General features: G+C 36.4%; 1 long non-coding RNA gene across 1 annotated transcript in view; it reads left to right on the top strand.

Annotated features, from left to right (window-relative positions):
• Positions 1-25,901, top strand: part of LOC113599886 (uncharacterized) — a 42,657-nt gene that overhangs the window by 6,157 nt on the left and 10,599 nt on the right. The window contains exons 2-3 of the long non-coding RNA XR_008297835.1: positions 14,840-14,913; positions 17,122-17,265. This is a non-coding gene — a long non-coding RNA (uncharacterized LOC113599886). The remainder of the gene's footprint in view (positions 1-14,839; positions 14,914-17,121; positions 17,266-25,901) is intronic.

Here is a 25,901-nt window from a genome sequence, read left to right as displayed (position 1 = left end):
TATTTTAATAAAACATTAACTCTTTTTATCCCTTCCTTTTATTCTTCCACCAGTTGTAATCACAACGCAATTCAATTTAAACATAGTTATATCCCTTTAGTACATATAGCAGGATTTCACAGAGTTAGGTATACAGGAGATCTATGGCCCTTTTGATATATTTTAAGAGATGAAAGAGTTGAATTTAAAAGCATTTCATTTTCGGGGCGCCTGGGTGGCACAGTCGGTTAAGCGTCCGACTTCAGCTCAGGTCACGATCTCGCGGTCCGTGAGTTCGAGCCCCGCGTCGGGCTCTGGGCTGATGGCTCGGAGCCTGGAGCCTGTTTCCGATTCTGTGTCTCCCTCTCTCTCTGCCCCTCCCCTGTTCATGCTCTGTCTCTCTCTGTCCCAAAAATAAATAAACGTTGAAAAAAAATTTTTTTTAAAAAAAAAGCATTTCATTTTCAACAACATAAGCTCAAATGATTGTGTTTCAACCTAAAGACAAATTTCACATATTGCGTATTCTGAGCGAGTGTTGCCTTGTTCTGACCTCAAGACAACTAATCCATTTTCTCTGGTCCCTCAGAATGCCACTGTTGTAAGCTCTATTGAACAATCTAATTCTGAGAAGGTACTTTAAAAATGTAAGCTGCTGTCCTGCCTTCTCCTCTTTTCAGTTTTGTCACTAACTTCCTTGACACCCCCAGCTTCCTCCTGTTTTCCATTAAAGTCCTTACTTTTATTATATAACATTCTAGCATGGGAAAAAGATACCACATGGTTAACCAGAATTCTTTACAAGTCTATCATTATCCTATTCGTTTCCAAGAAATAGTAGTAAAAAGACTGTGTGATAAAAAAGCATATTTGAATTGCCCTTATTTTTATTTTTCCCCCCTCACAGAATGCAGGTCAGGCCAGTATGGATCGAACTGTGCTCTGGAGCGTCGGTGTATCCACAGAGCTCACTGTAACTCTCATGTGGGAAGCTGCACTTGCCCCTCAAAGAGAATGGGTCCAACGTGTGAGGAAAATGATTTGGGCGAGCCTCAATAACCAAATACTAGCAGCTTTTCAGTGGGTGAATAGAATGTTGCCAGGGTTCACCCATGGTTCATCATCTTAACTTTGGCAGAGAAATGTACTTACTCAACAACTATCTTCGGCCCAGCTTCGCCGGTTGTGAGGTGAAAAACAGGACGTTTCAACTTTATGGCTTCCAAAGACAAGTTCCATTCTCTAACCTACCCTTCCCCACTGCCTTTTGCTGAAGAACATGCCCAAGAAAAAGAATGTTTTTTCAAGATCCCAATCATAGTACCATTTTGGACTAATAAATAAAACTTTTTTTTTTATATGCACAGGCGGTATTTAAATTTGGAATGAAGAACTGCTTCTCAGTTCAGGTTGGACTGCACTGAAATATTCACACCTATTCACCGAAGACCTCAGTGGCTATTAAGTAGCTGGATCCTCTTTAGAAATGTCTAGAATTTCATCTATTTGTTCTCAGTATCCTGCTTCACAGTTCAGTCTGCTTCAGATTGTCAATGTATTGTATTTCAAACATGACTTTTGGTGTGGGAGACCATTAAGATGAAGCCACATAAAAATCAGTGTAAAAGTATGATGTGCACACTTATAATGAATCATCAAAATGTTTAGTGGTGTTCTCCCCATCAATGGTCAGCCTACAGGAAAAAAGTCAGTGAGCAAGGCAAGTTCTTAGCCAGCCCTCGGAGACAGATTTCCCATAGAGAAGGGCCTGCTGGGAATTAGGCTTTTAATCCACATTGGTATTCTTCACCCAAATTGCTCATCAACCAGGTAGGTTCCACGGCTGACTATTTGTAAGCATACACCCTCTGATAAGCCCAAGAAAGATCTAACGTTAAATATGATTGTATTTCTTCTTCTCAAGTAGTTTATGAACTACTAAATCTAAAATGTCAAACTACTGGTTAATTCACATTAGAAACAATAATTTTCTTTATTGGAAGTGCTTTTCTCATGTTATCTCTATTTGATTGGGATAAAAATAGGAAAAAAAAATCAGACGAGATATTTGACTTAAATATAATGTCTAGAGTAGCTTGTGAATCAAAACTGATTTAGGATAGAATTTACTGAAGGATTTATTAAAAATACTTGGTGTTATCAATTCAGTATGGTTTCTGATGTTTACTTACATTTCCTATATCTCAGCACATTTAACAAATCTATAGCATACATATAATAGGCCAAACTTAATGTTTTTAAATGCTATCAAGGACTTGATAAGTAACACTTTAAGAGATTATTCTTTTTTTAATTTTTTTTAACATTTATTTATTTTTGAGAGTGAGAAAGACAAAGCACGAGCGGGGGAGGGGCAGAGAGAGAGGGAGACACAGAATCCGAAACAGGCTCCAGGCTCTGAGCCATCAGCACAGAGCCTGACACAGGGCTTGAACCTGGGAACACCGACATCATGACCTGAGCTGAAGTCAGATGCCCAACCGACTGAGCCACCCAGGCGCCCCTTAAGAGATTATCCTTAAATTTGGCTTAGTCTTAATAGAGTCATGATGACCTTATCTTTTTTTCCCCTCAAACTACAGTATTTGGAATTAAAGTTTTATGTTTATATTTAATTTCATTTAAACTATTTTTATCAACTCAGTTGAAAACTGTGAGCATTCTGAGTACTTGCTCATTTTCTTTACCTTTTTTTTGTTTTTAAGTGTCTCTTGGCTATACCTATCTGACCTGCAAAGAGAATAAGATCTATAAAAACAACATTCTCTTTTGGGCTGCCATCCACCGCTGGACTCCCTTCATTTCAAGACTTAAAAAAACAGTGACTACAGAGAAAAGAAGCAAGAAACCAGATTTCTCTTCCTTACTAGAGATGTTATCTCCTATTAAGACAGGCAAGAAACTCTAGATTTGGCAGGGTAAAAAAGAGTAAGACTTCTTTTGGTTGAATTTGTTTCCTTATGTACTGCTTAACTTTTTATAAATGTGAAACCATGTGTGTAAAATGCTAAACACAGTTCTTGGCAAATGTCAGGCGGTCCATATATTATCTTCTTTCACCTCCTTTTCCACCCCAAGCTCTAAAACAAATTTGGAGAGTGGGCAAAGTCAAAGCATGTGCTTGTACTTGCACAGTCACGTGACCCATTAAACAAATTGAGTTTCACTTTCCTTCTTAGACCAGTCAACAGGAAATAATGCAAGTGGCTGTTGCCCCATTTCTTTACAAAAAAAATTGTAGGTTGTCTTTCATATCAAAAAAGAAAACAGAGTCATGTTTAAAGTCTGGAATATTTTCATCTTTCTTAAGTCATCTTGAATAATGTTGATTTAGGTGGTACCCTGCAAAAGTTAGTAGTCATATGGTAGGTCATCCCTCCTAAAAATAGTCCAGTCCTTCTGCTTGAGAACACTAGTAGATATCTGAAAATCATTTCAAGCAATACCATTTCATTCACGGACCAATATACCATGAATGATAATCTTAGATAATTGAATAACCAGAAAACTCTAAAATAGAATTTTCTTGCAAACTCATACAACAGAATTTAAAAATTCATTTTTTAATAACTGCCATTTTAGAATGCTTCAAATTAAGAAAATAATGTATAATGACCTACATTTTTGAACAAATAAAGTATACTTTTTTATATTTATAAGGATTTAACTGAGTTTTCCACATGTAAACGGTTATTCTGGTACAGTGAAGGGTGATTTGGCTTCTAAGAAATAACTTGCACAAAATTACAAGGAGTTCAACTATTGTTTAATGTTTATTTATTTTTGAAGGAGGGAGAGACAGAGTGTGAGTGGAGGCGGGGGCAGAGAGAGAGGGAGACACAGAATCTGAAACAGGCTCCAGGCTCTGAGTTGTCAGCACAGAGCCCGATGCGGGGCTCGAACCCACAAACCGTGAGATCATGACCGGAGCTGAAGTCAGAGGCTCAACGAACTGAGCCACCCAGGCACCCCAAGAGTTCAACTGTTGTTTAAAATGAAGCATGATTGGGACACGCACATGGCTCAGTTGGTTAAGTGTTTGACTCTTGGTTTCAGCTCAGGTCATGATCCCATGGTTTGTGGGTTCCAGTCCTGCATCAGGCCTATGCTGACTGCATGGAGCCTGAGTAGGGTTCTCGCTCTCCTTGTCTCTCTGCCCCTCCCCCCTCTCAAAATAAATAAATAAACTTAACAAGATAAAATGAAGCATGTTTTAGCAGGCATGTCCTCCTCACACTAAAGTCCAACACTGAATTAGAATCATTGTCATGAGGAAGAAATAATTTATATTACTCTTCTTGTTTCTCCTCCGTATAGAATCTGCCCTTGGAATTTAGAAATTCTGACCCCAGAAAGAAACTCATCTACCCATTATACCCGTTTACAAAAGTGCCTATGCTGAGATAGTTCAGGCTCTTTCACTTGAAATACAAGATCAGAGTGGGGATTATTATGCTTTTCTGCAATAATATAGCTCAAGTTTAAAGAAAAGTGAGCAGATGTATGGAAGTGTGCTGGCTAATTTGGACTTTCAATCTAACATGCCTGGGATATACCATTTCAGTTTAACACCTAACTTTCCCCCTGCTTTTTCTAACTTCTACACTCATTTATTGAGTTTTCCAGATGAGACAGCTATTTGACACAGGTTAAATTATTTTTAGAGAACTTGGAAATCATTCCAAGAGTTAGTGGCAAGAATGGCATTTCCTTTGTTAGAAATAGCAAAGAAGGTTTGGCTTCTCCTGGGCCTCTTTCACCTTGGTTTCTCCAGGACCTGGTAATACAGATGTAGCAAGAATTTAAAAAAGCATTTTGATGAAGTGAACAAATAATAGCAACTGTCTACACTCCAGGAGTTATGTATGCAATTCAGTTGAAATAACTTTTCATGTTTCTATAATAGAAAAAAAGTCAAAGTAGCTGAGCTTTTAAAATACATTTCAAAGCGATTCCAAAGTTTTGACCGTTTTAGCCAATCATGTGATACTATGTTCTATTTTTCCTGCTTATATTTTATTTGTTCTAAATAAGAGACATAAAACCCAATAATTAAGGTTCAGGAAATATATTTCAAAGCAGTAGATACCTCTTTTTTATATTCTTACAAATTCATACTCTTTCATCTCTAAATCTTCTGTCAGGATTGTATGAAACACCAGTTCATCATTCTTCACTTTAATGTTTGTGTGCAAATAGCTCAAATTTCAAAGAATATTAATTAATTTAATGTTTATTTATTTTTGAGAGAGAGAGAGAGAAGGGAAGGGGCAGAGAGAGGGGGAGACCGAATCCCAAGCAGGCTCCATGCCATTAACACAGAGCCCAATGCAGGGCTCGAACCCACAAACCGTGAGATCATGACCTGAGCCAAAACTAAGAGTCAGACATTTAATGGACTGAGCCACCCAGGTGTACCAGTATATTAATTAATTTAAATAATGAATATTAACATTTTAATTAATATCCTCCCACTGGATATCTTAAAAATGTAGAGAAAGTTTAATCATAATGCCTCGACTTAAAAAGGACATAAAGATATTGCCCAGCTTTCATGAGACACATTCTCAATAGCCCATTAGGCAAAAAGATTCATGTAAAGATTTGAATATTAAGTGCTTAAGTGTTGACAATATTGGTCTCTTGAAATGTAGAGTATTGGTTTGTGAATAAAATTCCATATGTAGGATTTGGATGGATATAGTAGCAAATGATTAACACGAATAATGAAGTTGTGACTTATTAGTTATCTAAATGCTCAACTGGTGATATTTTGAATCATTTACTGAGAAGTACTTTCATTAGTGTCAGTTTTTAAACATTGCCTAAAAAGCAACTTTCTGTGTTTTAACTCTATCTTGAACTTCCTAACTCACTCAAAAGAATTTATTAAGTGTCTGCAACACTAGATACTGTTAGAGGCATGAAAAAACCAGTAGTGAACGAGATGGATGTGGTCCCTGCCTTCATAAACTTACAGTCTAGTAGGTGACATTAGCCAAAGAGACCAATGTTTTTCAACATTCTTAGCTCTGCAATGAGTTTTATAGTTCATCAATCCTTTTATGGTTCACTAATCCTTCTCTAAGTCTATTTCTCACAAATTTGTTAATTCTCCTTTATTAATACATGCTTTGATAAGTCGGATGTATTCCACCTAACCTTAAAAATCCACACAGCAGATTTTACTCTTAATGCCACTACAGGAAATGAAATATTTTTTTAAAAAACTTGTGAAATGCCATTTTACATTTTTAGAACACTGTATTATTTTTTGCCATGCAAAATGGAAGCCTCCTTTCAAATCTGTTAGTGCAACTGTAACACCACGGGGATTTAGGGAGTGGAAGCACAAGGAAGAAAAAGAGTATTTCCCTTATTCTGACAACTGTTGTATAGTTCACCATCCACCACCGTCTTCTCTTTTGGCCAGGACAGTGTTTCCTGGTGACAGAGGAGGGTTTTTAGGTGGTTTTTCTTTTAAGAATCTGCTTTTATTACAAGGCAAGTCATTCTCTCAAGCATTAAAAAATATCTTGCTTTTTAATAGTGCCTTAAAACAAGATTAAATTATTCATTTACTTTTTAAATTGTTGCAAAATATACACGATATGAAATTTACCATCACCGTTTTTCAGTATCCAGGTCAGTGTCATTAAGTACATTCGCGCTGTTTTGCTCTAATCATTAAGGATTATTTCTTTTAATGTCAGAAGAATTACCTGATGCCATTTGAGTAACAGGTACAGTCCCCAGTACCACAGCTATGGTATAGAGGCTCCCAAGGCCCTGGGGCCTTAATGCAGCATTTCCCGGTGAGTGGAATGCAAATTCATAGTATTTAGGAAGGAGAAAAGAGGGAAGAGAGAGAATTCCTTGGGTCTTAGAGTAAAAAACAACACCAACAACGAGGAAATTCTGTGCTAAACAAATAAATAGCAGATTGCACTGCCATACTTATTAAGAACTCTAATATTCAATTGTGATTTGTGAATTTTCAGTAGGAAGACATAGTATGCAAAAAATTCCAAATTGTTTAGGAGTCCCTTTTTTCAGGGGTGTTTTGAAAAACTAGTATCCCAAGGAACACCTTTGGTAAAAAATGGGAATAAATACATAATTGAGTGATCCCTCGGAAACATCCATGATCTGATACCATGATCACACATTTTTATGGTGTTTCTAGTAATTGCCTGAGAGAATTCCGAGCAAGGCCTGTATTACTTTATAGTTTCTCATGGATTTGCTATGATCCAGTATTTCTCGAATGGAACTTGGGAAATGCAAAGTAAAATGTTGATAAAGCTCTTTTGAAGAGTTCTGCCTTTCTTGCTTATCTGATTAATGTGAAATTGAGTCACTTTTAAACATTAAGGACAATTAGGAAGAGGTGAAATAAATTGTATTCTTTTTAAATGAAATATTATAAAACTTTTATAGGAATATGTATTAGAAAATAAAAGACCAAAGTTTTACTAACATCTGGGCATTTTATAGTAGTTTTACATACCATATCTTGAATAACCCCTGGGGATTATTTAAATGATTTAAAAATTCCAAAGAGAATGTTTAGTAGCATACTGGAATGAATATAATTCCTTTTTGAGAATCACTAAATGGTTACATAAGTCCTCGTCATATCATAATTGAAGTGTATAAATTCTAATACTACAGTTATTATGATCTAAGTATTATTTGCTAATGATCCTTATATCATTTATTAAGTGCTTAACATAAATTAGCCCCAGCTCTACGTGCACACACACACACACACACACACAGGCCTATTTATGTTTTTGGTAAAAGGTTGTGGGGAATTTCCTTTTGAATTATATATTTAAGACAGTTTTGGTTAAAACTCTTTAAAATTCCACATTATTACAAATGAATGTACAGTGTGGCATTCAAAAAAACCATCTTTCTCTCTAACAAAAGCCTCCAGTACTACATGACTTTGATATATATATTTACATTTTAAATTAATAAATAGTGATACGAATCAGTTCACATAGGATCAGGCAAAAATAACCTTCTATTCATAATTTGAGATATTATAACCTAGCTATATTACATGTCAGAAAACCAAGCAAAACAAGGGGGCAACACTTAAACAGAGTATAGAATCTTGCATTACTTGGAATCACAGAAGCACAAAATTGGAAAATACCTTAAAGCCCCTCTAGTCTTTAAGTTTTATAGACAAGGAAACTGAGGCTCAGAGAATTCGGTCCCACAGTGAATACATCACAGAACCAAGACTCTCTTGTCCTATATCCTTTGTGTTTTGCTTTTTGGTTGTTACCTTTTCTGAGACACGTGAGAAATTCCTTTAGCTAGAAGGGTCAGTGAACTTTGCTTTACAGAAATCCCTTTGGATTCTAGCTGTAATACCATAGAACTTTCAAACTTGCAGTGCCCCCCTTTTTTTGGATATTCACACTGATTCTGGAAGCAGTAGTTAGATACAAATATAAGGAATGGAAGCCAATAACAGGTCCATGGTCCTGGTGATTTCACGGTGTTCCAAGAAAAATAATCTGAATTTTAAAGGTTTTTATATCTTCTTTACCATATATTATCCAAATTTATTTTGAAAGACTGTTTAGCCTACATATTTTAACAATATTTTATTTTGCCATTGCTATCACTTTCTATAATGAATAATAAACACAATTCCTATATTTAAGCCACATATACATGAATTCTTCATTTAAGTTTATCATATAAGTGCCAAAGAAACCTCTAAAAAGTATTTTTGGTTGCTACACCACTTGCAACCATAAGGAAAAGTTGCATTAATGTGTTTTTCCCCCATTAGTGTGAAAGCACTTGGGATTAAAAACCCCAGAGATATCGGGGTGCCTGGGTGGCTCAGTCAGTTAAGCATCTGACTTTGGCTCAGGTCATGATCTTGTGGTCCATGAGTTCAAGCTCCGCGTTGAGCTCTGTGCTGACAGCTCAGAGCCTGGATCCTGCTTCGGAGTCTGTGTCTCCCTCTCTCTCTGCCCTCCCCCGTTCATGCTCTGTCTCTCTCTGTCTCAAAAATAAATAAACGTTAAAAAAAATAAAAAAAAAACCAACCCAGAGATATCAATGCATCAATTCTATATACATTTAATTAACCAAGTGTACTGTCTGATACTCAAGAATTCAAAGAAATTTAGAATATACATATATATATGCATATATATATACATATATGTATACATATGTATATATATGTATATATATGTATATACATATATATATACACATATATATATGCATATATATATATATATACTTCTAAGGCAATGCTTATCAACATTGATCAGGAAGCAGAACAAGTGAATATCATGGTACTCAAAATGGTATATGGATTAGTGGAATATTCAATCATACTACATGAGCTGGAATCAGAACTATTTAGAAAACTATAACTTCTATTATAGGTATATAAAACAGAAATCTTAAACATGGGAATATATGACACCAAAAATATATTAACTATTCTATTAGGCACAATCACCTTTCTCAGAAATTCCATCAATACATATTTTATGATACTTGGACATTCATTTTGTCAGACTCAACAATTCTTGGACATCAGTTTTTTAAAAGAGAACTGTTATTGATCAAAATGTTAAAGAAAATCCAATCAAATGTGAACTTGGTAAATGACTGGCCATATTCAACTAAACAGTGGAACCCTTCTCCACATTTTCAGCACACCATTGTAGAGTTTGAGAACTGTTGTCTCAAAGTCTATATTATAGTTTACTGATCAATTATTTAAATAATAGGTAAATACAGTGACTGTATTTCAGTCTATAAATGTATAAGTTTTAAAAACAGAGAACCTAAAACTTTATTCAATAATGTACTTTTTAAAACAAACTTGGGTATATAAAAATCATGCCTCTTTTAAATAAATACTTTATGATATTTTTGTGATACTGTATGTTAAGAGTCACAAGCATCTTCGGGTGCCTGGGTGGCTCAGTGCGTTGGGTCCAGATCTTGACTTCAGGTCAGATCATGATCTCACAGCTAGTGGGTTCAAGCCCCCCATCAAGTTCTGCACTGACAGTGTGGAGCCTACTTGGGATTCTCTCTCTCCCTCTTTCTCTGCTCCTTCCCTGCTCATGTGCATGCGCGCGCACGCGCGCGCGCTCTCTCTCTCTCTCAGAATGGGTAAATAAACTTTACAAAAAAAAAAAAGAGTCATAAGCATAACTGAAATATGCCTTTTGGAATGAATTGTTTAAACTTGAGAAATCAATAGCTAGTTATTAAAAAAAAAGGTTAGATAAGTCTGATATTTGTTGGCTCCCCATCATTTGATTTGACAATGTCAGTTGTCAGTTCACTGGAAGGTATGATGTCTTTTCCACTCTGATTATTTGAAAGTCTTTGTTGTGACAAATTAATCTTTTTGAAAGACTTTTCCTTTCCCCTTTATCTCCTTGGTCTAGTCTTGCATTTATAGGTATTTTTCTCTTGGATATTTTATCCTGATTTCTCTTTTTTTTTTTTCTTTCTTTGTAAACAATAGTATGTTATCTTTCCTAACTCACAGGGTTGGTGCCAAGTTATTTATTCATGAGGGAATATTTCTTAGACATTAAAGTATTGTGTGTATGTTATTATCCTTTTTATCATTATTTAATCAAGCAAAATGCAGTGAGTCAACTGGCTCAGTGTATAGATAAAGTAGTCTTAACGGATGTTTTTTTTCTCAAACATCTGATTGTGTTTATCTTTGGGTGATGATAATAATTACATAATTAGCTAGTGACATTTATCAAGTTCTTAATATATACCAGACACTATAATAAGCATTTTTCAAACAATTTAATTAATCGTCACAATAATTATTTGGTAGATATGGGCCTGTATCTGAGTTTTCTTTTTAACGGTTGAGAAAGTTAATACCAAAGAGAATCAGATAACTTATACAGGTCCTATGGCTCTTAAGTGGGACAGAGCTCAGGTTTGCCTGATTCTGGGAGCCAAGCTCTGGACTATATTATGCATGCAATTTTGAAACACTACCATATAAGATGAAAATCTATAGCTGGAAATGTTGGAAGGTAATAGAAATTTGGTGAATCCAAATAAGAGTGTGTTCATACTACAGATGCTGATTCAGACACATGGATTTAATCACATTTTCAACCACCATTATTTTGCTGTATGAAAAATGCATCTGTATACTCTTTTGGAAGATGTATATAAGAAATTAATAAATAAATGGTATCTCCGGGTGGTTTTGACTTTATACAAAAAACATTCACAGTAATTTCAGCTGCACCTTGTTCTGTCCCAATTCCCAACCAGATTCTTAAAAATCAGAATAAAAAAAAAAATCTTTGGGTATTCTAAGATATTGCATGCTTTGGTTCTTCACTTACAACAGTATTTCCAGCTAACTTTTGTCCCTACTTATTGGTCCACTTAACATCAGGCTTTTGTTATGGACATTCTTTGCTGGGGCAAGGACATCAGGTTTTCTTTTCACATTTTTAGGTACATAATACTCTGTTTCTCAGGACTCACAGGGATAGAGCTTACATTCTTCATTTAAAAACTTTTGACAATGACTCTTTGCACCAAGAAATCCATCATCTATACCATCCCCTTCCTACTTAAGTTTCTACATCCATTCCACCACGTGCCCTCGAGCCACAATGAAGAATTGCTTTACCTCTGAACTCACCATACCCCCATACCATTCTGGCTGCTCAGAATGCTCTTTATTCTCTGCATGGTGAATTATTCATCCTTAAAAGATCATTCAAAGAGTCTTACCTAATCCTCCACCCCCACCCAAAAGCATACAGAAGTTTTCTTTTCAAACTTCTACAGCACAGAAGCTGGCACATAATGGGAGAGAAACAATGATTTATGGAATTGTCAACAGCATTAAAAATGAATTAGAGACTGATCTACCTGTCAGGAGGTCTCTTCTCTCTTAGAAAATTTAGAGCTCCTTGTTTAAATTTCAAACACTCATTTCCCTTGTGGCTATTATTGGCTTGGACCAGCAATAGCCAAATGAACATATGTGGACAGTAGATGCCAAATAATGTGATTTTATTGAAATATGCATGTGGCTTTTTTGTTGGCGGGAGAGTATACTGCTATCCCACCATATATACTTAGTTCAAAAAATGCAGCATAAGGAAAAAAACAGATCCCATCTGCCAGGGAAAATAGCTATAAAGTGGAGAAATCAGGTTTTTAATGAATCCATTGAGAGTGACTTGAGTTATTTTTTAATGTAAGAGCAAATAAACTCTTGAGCAGAGCTGCATAGCCATGTAGTATTCTTTTAATTTATAGCTAGGCCAAGTCCAAATCCTGGTTTTAGCTAAATTAGAATGTTCCCAGAAGAGAGAATGATTAGACAATACAAGCAGGCTTATATTGGCCTCCTAAAATTTGGCTCACAGTCTAAAGGCACTAGAATTCCATTCTCAATTCAAGACATGTAAACACTTCTCTACATATTCATGAGACCCACTGCACAAGTTGGCTGGATTTTTCTGTTTTCTTTAGCGCATATCCACAAAAACAAGAGTGTTGCTCTCCCATATTCCAGTCTGAAGGAGTGTGGGATAAGGGCAAACACCTGTTCTTTCTTCTTTCTTGGCCAGTATTTTCTGTCTCCATTTTTGGACTTCCACTGTGATCAATGCTTCCCCCCCCCTTTTTTACTCATGGGATTATTTGGAATATAATTCATTCATAGGATTTTAATGGTTAACAAAGAAAGATCCTCTATTGATAAAAATTAATTATGAGGTACATCATGTGAAGACCAAGACATCATAAACAATCAGAGGTTTTGGAGGCTTGTCACTATTAAGATGTATTGTTTTCCTTAATATTTCACAGCATTCTCCTTCACAGCAGGATGGAGAACTCTGCAGAAACATGACTTTGAATCTCACATGAGTCCTGTACCAATTGAGTATCTTGGATAGGGGTTTAATATGTCTACCCCAGGAAGTAATAGCTTTGTGATCCAAGCAATACTTACTCCTTTGTTTGTTTGTTTGTTTATTTATTCATTCATTCATCCATTCATTTAATCCTATTAATGAATTTGTTTATTTTTTTCAAGTTTTTATTTAAATTCTAGTTAGTTAACATATGGTGTAGTATTGGTTTCAGGAGCAGAATTTAGTGATTCATCACTTACATATAACACCCAGTACCCATCCCAACAAGTGCCCTCCTTAATATCCATCAGCTATTTAGCCTATCCCTTATCTGAATAGAGAGGGACAAAGTTCTTCACTCAAAGTTACAAGGAGATTAAATAAAAATAGATTGCAATACTGCACCGTATAGATTCTGAATAAATAGAAGTGGAATCTGCAGTATGCAGTCTATATAGTCTATGTAGACTACATCAGTTTCATCTGTTAATAGCAATACCATTGACAATAATAATAACAGCACTTTCCCACTGAGTACAGAAAGCTGGCCTAAGACTGTATGTATATTAGTTCTGTAACTCCTGCAACAGCCCTTGTGCAGTTCCTCTTGTTATTTATCTTCTTTTATCTGTAGAGAACAAGTCTACAGTCTCCTAAATACTGTCGTGTACAGGACAGTATTTCCCAAATAAAAAACCAGAACATGGGAAGTGACCGTGGAAAGTTTAACATGATGGATTTGAAATTAGAGGCTTTCTCCGAAAATAGAGAATTAAGAATTACAGTTCTCCCTTCTATGACATGTCTTTATATTTCAGAAGAAAAGTAAAAAAAAAAATCACATTTTTATTATTTATCAAGGGAACATTTCCAGCGGGCTCAATCATTCCTCTGGTATTCATGCCTTTGAGTAGAGTAAGTAATCTAAATATCGAAATTACCCAGAATTCTAGATATCTATATTCTGTTACTTTTACTAGCAGATAAATGGCTATTGGTGTTTGGAACAAAGTTTCTGATACTATTTGGCTGGTCCCTAAAAGAATGGTACTACAAAAATATTTGCTTTCTACCTGAAGCCAAAGAAAGGTGAGGAGGTCACACTCACTAAGGATCACAGAAGTGGCATCCTGAATTAGGAAGGAGACTGAGATGTCTGGGAAACTGATCACAGATTTTGAGTAAAATGGTATGGAAATTGATGAAATAGAGAAAAGACTGGATAATATGGGTCATTTCTAAATCTGTGATCAGATGAGCTGTAGAAATCTGATCCCATCCCATCTTACTCTTTGTTATTTTTCTCAAGTCCCTGCAAACCCCAAGCCACGGAAATCCCACCTTACTATTTATGGTACATAATTGACACATTGTGTCATTGTGACTTAGACGAGTCACTATATTCTGTAATTTCTATTCTACTTATATCAGGCGTGTTATCATGAGGAATTGACTGCTCCTTTAGCATTGTGCTCAAGGGCAATTTGCCCCAGTGACTCCTTGGAAAATGCTGGACTCAGCATTTTCAGTCACTATGGGAGGAAAGTGAGAGTGGGGAAGGGGGAAGAACGGAGAGGAAAAGAAAAACCAAGACTTATGACCTCTAGAGTCTTGGGCAAATATGTTAGCAATGTTTAAAGTAATTGAATCCAAGGGTTGAAAGGACCTTAAAAACCCCATATTCTTAGTCTTCACTCAGCATCATTTTTATAACTGTCTGATATCCATCCAACTTCTTTTTGAATATCAGTTTGTTCCCTTATTGTTAGAAATGTCTTTCTTAAATTAAGACAAGTGCTGACTCCATAGAACCTCTAGTCTTTGGAAAATAAGTCTTGATACTCCTCTACCTGACAGTCTTTCAAATGGTTGGAGCCAGCCTTCGTGTTTCATTACTCTTTTTTTTTCGCCAGGTGAAAAATCATCAGTGTTTTCACAGCTCCTGATATCATTTGCCAGTCTCCTCTGAAAGTGTCCCAGATTCACAGTGAGTCCTTTTCACGATTGCCAAGTTGTAGCTGTTGTTTAAAATAATTATTATATAATGCTTGTTGTTTCTCTCCTAATTGTTTAAGTAATATATGCTTATTGTGGCAAAACACCCATAATCTCACCCCTGAAATAATGACCCTTTATGTTTTCATGTACTTCCTTTCATCTTTATATATTTTAAATTGTTTTATAAAATAGATTATGTATACATTTTGAGTCCTGCTTTGTTTCTCATGTTAATTTCCTACCTCCTTAACACTCTTTGAGAAGATGTCTACAGCAATTCATCCTAAATTTAGTATTTTAAATAATATCCTGATAATATCTTCTTCTTGACCCCTTTACCCTACGTGTCTTCAGAAATTCTTTTTGAAGCACTTAGTCAACATCAGGACTATGGGTTTAAAGATTTGTAGCAACTGCTAGGTAATCATTGATGATAAAGCACTTCAAGTACAATAGAAAGCCAATGTTTTTTTTTTAGAAAGTTGGTTTAAACTGGGAACACTTCTCTCTTTGTTGACCAAGTCTCCCTTCTTGAAAAGACACTTCTGAAGCAGATAAAAAAAAAAATTTTGTACTCTATTCACAAGGCATTTAATCTTTGTATTCTTATGGTGACAAACTGAGTTGCTATTAGCCAAGGAGACTGTCTCTTGATGACAGAGGTGAATCCCCAGTGAAAGGAATCAAGTAAAGGTGAGGCAGAACAAGGCTTTGTAACCATAGTTACTTTAAGTCTAAGATTATAAACATATTGCCTCCATTATGAAAGATGCATTAACATTCCTTTATGTCCAGTCTTAGAAACCTTGTTATCAAGGCTAGCCTGTTTACTTACTTATCTCTTAAGAGATGGCTAGGCTTAATTAACACTTAAACATTAACCTTGAAAATAGTCCTAGAAAGTGATCAGGGAGGGAGGGATAGAACTCTTTGAAAATGGGATGGAGTGATCTCAAAGAGATACTCAAATTCTAAGAGAAGCAAAGACTTTATCTTATGAGCCTCTTCAAGAATTTGTTTTTGCTGACCCAGAAAATTCTGGAAATGACCTCCTATGTCTCTATACATGCACCTGAATGAAGTGAAGGGTGAAATGGGGGTACTTTAGAAAGCAATCCCTGAAAACAAAATTGCTATGTACTTTGCAGCTAATCATTCATCTAGTTGTAGCAGATGTTTTCTTGTAAATGGTAGAAAATATTCACCGTAAACCACTGGAATGATTAATATATTCATAACAATAAAGTAGAATGTTCTTTTATGACTAGGCTGTCACCACATTTGGGAAACTGCTGCCTCAGATTTTTTTTCTGCCTTTGTAGCAAACATCCTGACAACCACACAATTTTAGCTTTTGCATGAGAGGCTGGCTATTGAAACCATTACATCTATTATAGATGTAATGTATTGTTTCTATATCCATGGAGTTTTTGAGATGAAGATTCTGATAGAAATTGTCCCTACCTATGCATAATAAATGTCCAGGGTAAGAAGTTTTCAACTGGCATTCCAAAAGTTTTCTAAAGTCTAGCATTAGCCTTATTTGAGATCTTTTCTAAAGTGCCTTTTTCCTTTGCAAAGCAAGGAGAAACTTTACTCTCACTCAAAGCAGGACTAGATCACTTTATGTGATAATCATCTCTAACTTGACTCCTAATGCTTACTTGACTCTTATGCATATTGTAGAATTTAGCTTAAACATAATTTTCTCAAAGAAACCTGTTTTTCTGCACTAAATTAACTAGCCTACCACCCACTACCTGATCATATTTTATACCTTCACAGTATCCTAAATTTCTTCATGTGACCTAGCAAATGTGTAATTCTCTTACTCAATGCCTATATTCTCCACTGAGTTTAAAACTATGTCAAAACAGAGACCTAATCTGCACTTTCTCATTGCTGTTTTCCCGGAACCAAAGATAGTGCCTTGTACATGGCCAGTCTTCCACAAATATTTGCTGAATGAATAATATTGATGCATTAAATATACTCTATTGGGATCCTTGAAGCATGAGCTTTCCCATAATATCACTTAAATAGTTTTATCTGAGAAAGGAGATGGAAGTGGAACTCCATATTTTGAAATGCAAAATCTAGAATGTCTGGATTTAAGCATATTCATGGTTAGTGAAAAAGTCTACCATTTTGGGAAAACTCAAGGATTTCTCCCTTTCTATTCTCTATCATACCCCAGGAGGAGGATAAATATGAAGAAAGGGCAGTGTTGGATCCTACACAAGGATATAAAACCCTCCATGTGACAATGAAAGGGGTTAAATCATCTTGTGATCCAGTAAAAAATTTCCTTCATACTTGGGAATCAATTTTCATGCTCTTGGTAATTGATAATACATGCTATAGTAAGAGAAAAATTAATGGCATATGATCAGAGGAAACCTTTAGAAAGTATAGATTATTACTTCTATTTATTTGCTTTGTTATAGATTAAACCACTAATACTGTTTTATTTTGTTTTAAAGAGAAATTATATAGTCACATTTTTAAGTTTTCTTCTTTGTAGAGGCTCCTTATTTTCAGGGTATTGAAATAGCTATTCCAGGTAATTACAATGTATACTGAGGAGAAGAGACAAATCTCCTTTGCAAAAATATTCCAAATATTTTATGTAGGTACTCTACCCCAAAGGAGGTGGAGCATAAATCCCCATTACTTAAGTATGGGTTATGAATAGTGAATTCTTTCCAAAGATATCATACACATGGGGTGGGATAGAATAAGTTTACAGTGAAGAAATCTTACAAACACTACCTCAGCGGGGTGATCAAGGTTGACATCAGCAGTGATAAGTCATGTTGGTGATATGATGATGTGATGAAAATGATACCTTATTTCTTGTGATCTTCCTCCTAAAACTTACTGTCCCAGTCTAATCATGAGAAAAACATCAGCCAAATCCCAACAGAGGGATGTTCCACAAAACACTTGACTAGTACTCCTTCAAAATCATCAAGCCAACAACAAACAAGGAAAGTCAGAAATTGTCACAGGCGAAAGAAGCATATGGAAACACTACAACTAAATGCAATATGGTATCCTCAACAGGCTAGAACACAAGGTAAAAATTAAGAAAATCTGAGTGAGGTGTGCACTTTAATTAATAGCAATCTATCAATATCAGTTCATTAGTTGTTACAAGTGTACCCTACTCATGTAAGATGTTAATAAAGGAAACTGTGTGTGGGAATTCTCTGTAGTATATCTGCAATTTTTCTTTAAATCTAAAATTGTTCTAAATTGAAAAGTCTAATTTTTTTTTAAATGACTCTTTCAGCCTTAGAAATCTTATCAGACTAAAATTCTTGTGGCCACAAGTTGAATCCTATTTATTCTGGTTGTTTTTAAAAGAGTAGGATTGTATTTGTTTCTTATGGCTGTCATAACAAAGTATCACAAACTGTGTGACTTACATAACAAGATTGTCTCATAGCTCTGCTAGATACAAGTCTGAGATCAAAATGTCAGCAAGGTTGGTTCTTTCTGAGGGCTGTGAGGAAAATTCTGTTCCATGCCTCTCATCTAGCCCCTGCTGGTGTCTGGCAATCTTTGACATTCTTTGGCTTATAGATGCAGTGCCCTGATCCCTGCCATTATCTTCACACAGTGTTCTCCTTGTGTGTGTGTGTATCTGTCTCTTCCCAGGTTTCCATTTCAGAAGGGTACTAGTCATATTAAATTAGGTTCTACACTAATAAGCTCAACTTAACTTGATCTGCAAAGACTTCATTCTCAAATAAAGTCACATTCATAGGTGCTGGGTACTTTCAAGATTTCTTGGAGGGACGCAATTTAATTCATAACCCAATCTTTGAAATCTAAATGTCTGTTCATCTAGGAAATCACCTCACTTATTGGATGACCAAATTAGACTGGTATTGTTTGGATAGTTTTCTTATGAGCCTATAACTGATACTTACTGCAAGTGATCTTGGAGTTAATGAACTACTGACCCTTTCATGGGGCCAACCAGATTTCAGGCTTTTTAGTACATTTGAGTTGACACAATCACAGCTAAAACTACAGATATAGATCCAGCTACTTTTTAAATTGACAAGAATTTTTAAGCTCAAGTGAATAGAAGTACATTGAATTTGGATATGCATATTTCTCTCTTCTTGTCCCCACTACTCCTCTCCATCTGCCTCACGTCCAAACATGTTCAATAGTCAAAGTGTTCAGATATTATTATAAAGCACAAAACTGATCAATCATAAAGAATTTTTCAATGCATAGTTCCAAGAAATCTGCCCAGCCAAGCCTTTTGGAGACAATATGTAAGTAGACAGGAGCACCTGTCTATGGAGTAGATTACGGACTCCTCAACTAATCAGATTTATGAACCCACTAATGTGGGCATTTATCCTATCCTCTTTCTCACCTGTTATAATGGATATACTGCTGTTACTCCTTTTTAAGGCTAATTTCTCCAGTTGGCTTCAAATCACATCACTTCAAAGAGACACAAAATAAACACTATAAATAAGTAAAATGCATATTTTAGATAGTATATAAAATAGTAATGAGTGTTAAGAAAAAAAAATAAAGCATGGAAAGACAACATAAAATGATGTCAGACTACATGAAATTTTAGATAAGACGTTTAGGGATGATCACACTGAAAAGTTAACTGTACAGTGAAGAACCAAAAGAAATGAGAAATTCAGGTATGTGGACATCCACAGGGAGACAACCAGTAATGTTCCAGGCAGAGGGAACAGCTAATCTGAAAGCAGTAAAGAGAGGGCATTCCTGGCATGTTTGAGACCCAGGTGGCTGGAACAGAGAGAATGAAGGGGGGGGATATTAAGAGACGAAATCAGAGAGATATCAGGGAACCAGATTACTTAGGTGGTTGTTCAACATAGTCTTTTGGTTTTTACATTGAATGATGTAGAAATCCATTGAACTATGTTTGAAAAGAGGAATCACAAGAAAATAACCATGCTTTCTGGGGAGAGGATAAATTATGGAGAACTGGGGGCAGAAGACGGAGGCTAGTGAGGGACTATTGGCAATAACCGAGGCAAGAAAAGATGGTGTCAAGGATGTTAAGAATGGAATGGGAAGAAGTTGTTAATTTTGGATACAATTTCATGCAGAATGAAGAACATTTGCTGATGCAATCGATGTGAAGAGTGGGAAAGAGAGGAGGAAAAAAAGCCACCACAAGGTGTAGGGAAGATTGAATTACTGTTTAAGTGAGATAGGAATAACTTCAGGAGGAGTTACAACTTTAATAGGGAGAGGCAGGTATCAGGAGGTCAGTGTTGGACATGTTAAGTTTGAGCTGCCCATTATATTTTCAAGTGGAGATGTCAAGTAGTCTGCTGGAAAGTTAAGTCCAGGATTTAGGCGGAAAGTTCAGGCTGGAGACAGAAAGTTTTGAACCATTAGCATATAGGTGGTATCTGAAAGCATGAGACTAGATTAGATGACTTACTAAGTGTAGGCAGGAAAGCAGTAGCCCAAGGACTAAGCCCTGGATGTTCTGGCACCTCCTAATCTTCATTCATCCTCTGATGTTCTCTGTGTATTTTCTGCAGTCATCTGCCCTATAAATACCCATTAATAGTTGTTGTTGCTCTACTGTATGCCAAACTTCTAAATAAAGCTATAGTGATTAAAAGAGCATGGTAAGGTTTCCAAAGATATAAGTAGATCAAATGAACAGGATCAACAGACCATGCAATTTACAACATGTGAGGAATAGAATAGTGGAGAATATGGTCTTTTCAGCAAATGATATAGAAAAAAAAAAAACAAAACAAAAGAAACTTGGCCTTCCTTCACACTGTATACAAACATTGATGGATTCCACACATATTGTAGATTTAAATGTGAAAGGTAAAATAATAAAGCATGTAGAAGATAATGTAGGAGAATATATTTACAATCTCACTATAAGTGAAAGATTTTTTTTAACTTAATTTTTATTTTCAGAGAGATAGAGAGTGTCCATGAGTGAGGGAGAGGGGCAGAGGGAGAGAGAGAGAATCTCCATGCCCAGCACGGAGCCTGACACATGACCCCAGGATCATGACCTAAGAAGAAACCAAGGGTGGGACATTCAACTCACTGAGCCACCCAGGTGAAAATTTCTTTTTTTAAGATTTTTTTTTTTTTAGAGAGAGAGAGAGCCAGGCAGAGGGGCAGAGGGAGAAAAAGAGAATCTTAAGTGGGCTCCATGCTTAGCTCGATCCCACTACCCTAACATTATGGCCTGAGCTAAAATCAGGAGTTGGATGTTCAACCGACTGAGCCACCCAGGTTCCCCAAAGGTGAAAACTTCTTAAATGAGAAGCAAAATACTAACATAAGGAAAAGATTGAAAAATGGGGTTATATATTAAAATTGAATTTTTCTGTTCATCAAAATATACCATTAAGACAGTCAAAAAAAACCCATCAAGAGGAAAAAAATGTTTTCAATACATATTACTAGTAAAAACCCTTTTTCCATCTTATATAAAGACTGCCCATATAAAAATAATGAAGAGGCACACAACCTAATAGAAAAATGGACAAGAAAGGGTGCCTGGATGGTTCAATTGGTTGAGTATCTGAATCTGAATTTTGGCTCGGGTCATCACTTCACAGTTGTGAGATCGAGCCCTGCATTGAGCTCTGTGCTGAGCATAGAGCCTCCTTGGGATTCTCTCTCTCTCTCTCTCTCTCTCTCTCTCTCTCTCTCTCTCTCTCTCTCCCCCTCTCTCTCTCCCTCCTTCTGTCCCTCCTCCACTCATGCTTTCTCTCTCTAAAAAAAAAAGATGAGAAAACTGAAAAGACACTACACAAACATACAATAATAGCAAACATCCATAACATTGGAATATATGAAAAGATATCCAACCTCACTAGCAGTGTGGAAAATGCAAATTAAAATCACCTAAAGAATGGTTAGATTTTAAAATACTACTACTAATAATAATAAATATTAGGGGGCAATAGGAATTATCACATAATGGTATTGGATGGTACTACAACTACTTTGGAAAAATGTATCTATTAAAGTTGACCATATTTTAAGGCCCTGTAATTTTACTCTTTAATATCTGCCCATGATAATGCAGAACATGCGTACCAGAAAACATGTACAAAAATGTTCACAGCATCATTATTTAGCATAGTCAAAACTGGAAAAAAATGTTTTTCAACAATATGGCTAAATAACTTGTAGCATTATCTATGAATGAATGGATATAATGACAAGTAAAAGCATCCAGGAATATACATATATATTTTATTACTATTCCTTTATATATATTATATACACACATATATACACACATATATATACACATATATATTAAATATAGGTATATACATACATATATATTAAATATACATATATATTTTATTACTATTCCTTCATATATAACTATATATAAATATAGTTATAGTTATAGTTATAGTTATATATAAATTTACTCTGTATGACTCAACCAGAGGGCTTAGCAATGCATGCTTTGATGACATCAAGAGAAGGAAGGAAATTATTAGAACATTCAAAGTATTGGTAATTTTGAGGAGGAAGGAGTGATTGAAAGAGGGTGCATAAAGGGCTCTCCCAGGCACTGACGATATTTTGTTGCATGACCATGATGACATTTACACAGATATTTGCTTTATGATAAATAATTGCACTCTCATGAAGGAAAAAAAAAAGAACTGAATTAGAGAAATGAAAGATCAATTGTTTTTATTAAAAATATTTATTAAATATAACAATATTTATTAAAAATATGAGTCTGCCCTACTGCAGTGTCATATGTTTCTTTTGATTTTGTGCTTGGGCCAACTCCAGAAATTGGTAGAGTGCTATAACAGAAAACATAAGAGGGATGCAAAGGAGCATGATGTATCAGATCAAGAAGAAAAACCTGTGATCACAGATAGCAAGAGTTTTCATTTCACTTAACATTGTGATTGGTAGGCACTCTGAGGCTCTCTGATTGATCTTGGAACCATTCATTACCCAAACAAGAAAGTATTTTGTAATCAATTATTAATATCTGTTATTTTCATTCATCCAGGCTGCTATAACAAAATACCACAGACTGAGTAGCTTCTAACTACAGTAACTTATCATTTAACAGTTCTGGAGGCTGAAAAGTCTAAGATCAAGGCAGCAGCATGGTCGCCTTCTGGTGAGGACCCTCTTTCTGGTTCACAGCTGGTACCTTCACTCTGTGTCCTCTTGTGGAAGGGGCCATGGAGCTTTGGGGGGCCTTTCGTATGACACAATTCCATTCATGAGGTCGCCACCCTCATGACCTAATTACCTCTAAAAGGACCCACCTCCTAATGCCATCACAGTGAACATTAGGATTTTAACATATAAATTTGGGGGGACGCAAACATTCAGACCACAGCATCTATAATTAGTAGATATTTGCAATATTTCTCCTAAATTATATAATTCCCAGGGAACAGGTTAGCTCCAAATCCTGCTGAAACAGAAGTTGGAGGAAAGAATGGTTAAGGCTGGGCTTACTTAAATAGAAACCTCAAATGCACGTATGAACCTAGCCTGCATTTTACCTTCCGAATAACAACAGAGTGTGTGTATTTTGAGTGTGACTGCAAGTGTGTGTGTATGTGTGTGTAAGGAACAGAATAGGGTGGAATGTGAGGTGGAGCATGATTTCTCAGTAACAGGAAATCACTAAGTACTTACCTACTCAGCAGAGAGGAGAGGTATTGGAATGTTGACTTGGAGCCCAAAGATTTCTCTTAGCATAATATTGTTATGTTTGTATTTTAAACGTGTTATTGGGGCACCTGGGTGGCTCAGTTGGTTAAGCTTGTGACTCTTGGTTTCAGCTCAGGTCACGATCTCACAGTTTCATAAGTTTGAGCCCCACGTAGGGCTCTGCCCTGGCAGCTCAGAGCTCACTTGGGATTGTCTCTCTCTCCCTCTTTCTACCCCTCCCCCACTCACACTGTCTCCGTCCCTCTCAAAATAAGTAAATAAACTTTAAAAATAAAAATGGAGGGGCGCCTGGGTGGCGCAGTCGGCTAAGCGTCCGACTTCAGCCAGGTCACGATCTCGCGGTCCGTGGGTTCGAGCCCCGCATCGGGCTCTGGGCTGATGGCTCGGAGCCTGGAGCCTGTTTCCGATTCTGTGTCTCCCTCTCTCTCTGCCCCTCCCCCGTTCATGCTCTGTCTCTCTCTGTCCCAAAAATAAATAAACGTTGAAAAAAAAATTAAAAAATAAAAATAAAAATGGAAAGTGCTATGTACTTAGGGCAAATATTTGGAAAAAATATTGGAAATGGCACCAAGTTGGAGGCGGAGTCTCCGTTTCTAATTTCAGCGGTGTCACTCAGTAGATGTTTGAACTTGTACAAATCTCTTTCCTTCTCTGGACCTCTGCTTCTTTACCTGTCAGGTGATCAATTAGGGCAACGTGGTTTCTGCATTTCCTTCCATTTCAAACAGTCACGGCAACCATCTGAGTAAGAGGAAAAAGCATAGGCTTTAGTGTCAGGCCTTTGTGATACGAAGTATGTTACTTAGCCTCCCTGAACCTCATTTCTTCATCTGTAAAGCGAGGGTGATTATATCTATGTCATCTCATTGTGGAAAGATTGTGAAGGTAAAAAGGGGATAAAATTGTCAATTGATTATTCCACTGCCTGGACATTAATGAGTTTCCAAAAATGGTAAATTGCAATTAAGGCTCAAACTGTCTGCATGAAACTGTCTCACCCACTTTAGACTCCAGGCATTCCCCTTTCTTTTGATCTCAGCACAATTGGTGTCTGAGCCAACCATTTGGGAACCCCTCTATCATGTGACATCTCTTCCAGTTGTGTATTAAATATTACTGAAATATTATATTACATCACTAGTAATGATATCAGTGACCATTTACCTCTCACCGACTATGTGCCAGGCACTGTGCTAGGTAATTGCATATAATCCTCATAGCAGCAATGTGAGACAGGTGTTTCCTTGCTTGAGCGTTAGCGCTGGGTCATATTTCATTAAATACCCCCACAACACCAAGCACAGCACCTTGAACACAGTAAACAGTCATTACATATATTTTTGATTGACTGAAATGTGGCAGTGGGTCCCCTGCATCTCCCTCTAATGTATGTAGTTATTTGATTTATAAGAAATTTCTGTCCCTGGATATGGTCAGCTATTGAATTTATGTTTGACAAGAAAACCATAGAGTTTGGCAACTCTGCAGTGATAGGTGATGTGTGATTCATTTGGGGGAAGAATAGACATTTTCTATTCAGGCTTTGAATTCCTGGGTCTTATGGTTAGTTAATCATGTCTATAGAAATGCATGACTGAGCAGACAGATTCAAAGGTAGGAGACTTTAATCTAAATTACTCCATTGTGTGTTTCCAGATATCATCTTGTTGCCCGTTGGTAATATTTTCTATAGCCACGGCTCAAATGTATGAGATGAATACAGTCTGGTGTTTATTCATCTTAAGAGAAATTCTGTAGTACAGGAAGCAGGGTCCAAGCTGGAAGCCGTGGGTACCTAAAATCCAGAATGTTATTACCCTTCAAAGTAGCCAGGATATCCCCCCAATAAGTCATATCTGTCTGTGTCCCCAGGAAACTGCTTGGGTTGGCACACAATGGGAGACTCATAGGAACACGCCCTTCTCCCAAGAAGCTCCATGGCAGGAATTAAAAATGGTTCTGGAAGCTTCTCAGCAACAGAGGTAACAGGGTGAGAACTGGCAGACATCACAGAGAGCCACCGTTCCAGCTGCCTCTCTGAAGCCTTGCCCCCAGGAGGCTGGCACAGTGGTTCCTCCTCAAGTAATTACTCTTGGCCTCCTTAAATTACCCCCAGGTTCCCAGTGGATGTTTTTCTTCACTTCCTCTTTGAAATCACTTGAGTCTAGTGGTTGAGCCAAGGGGAGTAGTATGGTAGGTGCTAAACAATTCCAGTTTCACCCGTGGGAGACATGGCCCTGTAAA

This window comes from Acinonyx jubatus, chromosome C2 (assembly GCF_027475565.1).
Source record: "Acinonyx jubatus isolate Ajub_Pintada_27869175 chromosome C2, VMU_Ajub_asm_v1.0, whole genome shotgun sequence".
NCBI lineage: Eukaryota > Metazoa > Chordata > Mammalia > Carnivora > Felidae > Acinonyx > Acinonyx jubatus.
Note: the sequence above shows the minus strand (reverse complement) of the source record. Positions and strands in the feature narration are given on the sequence as shown.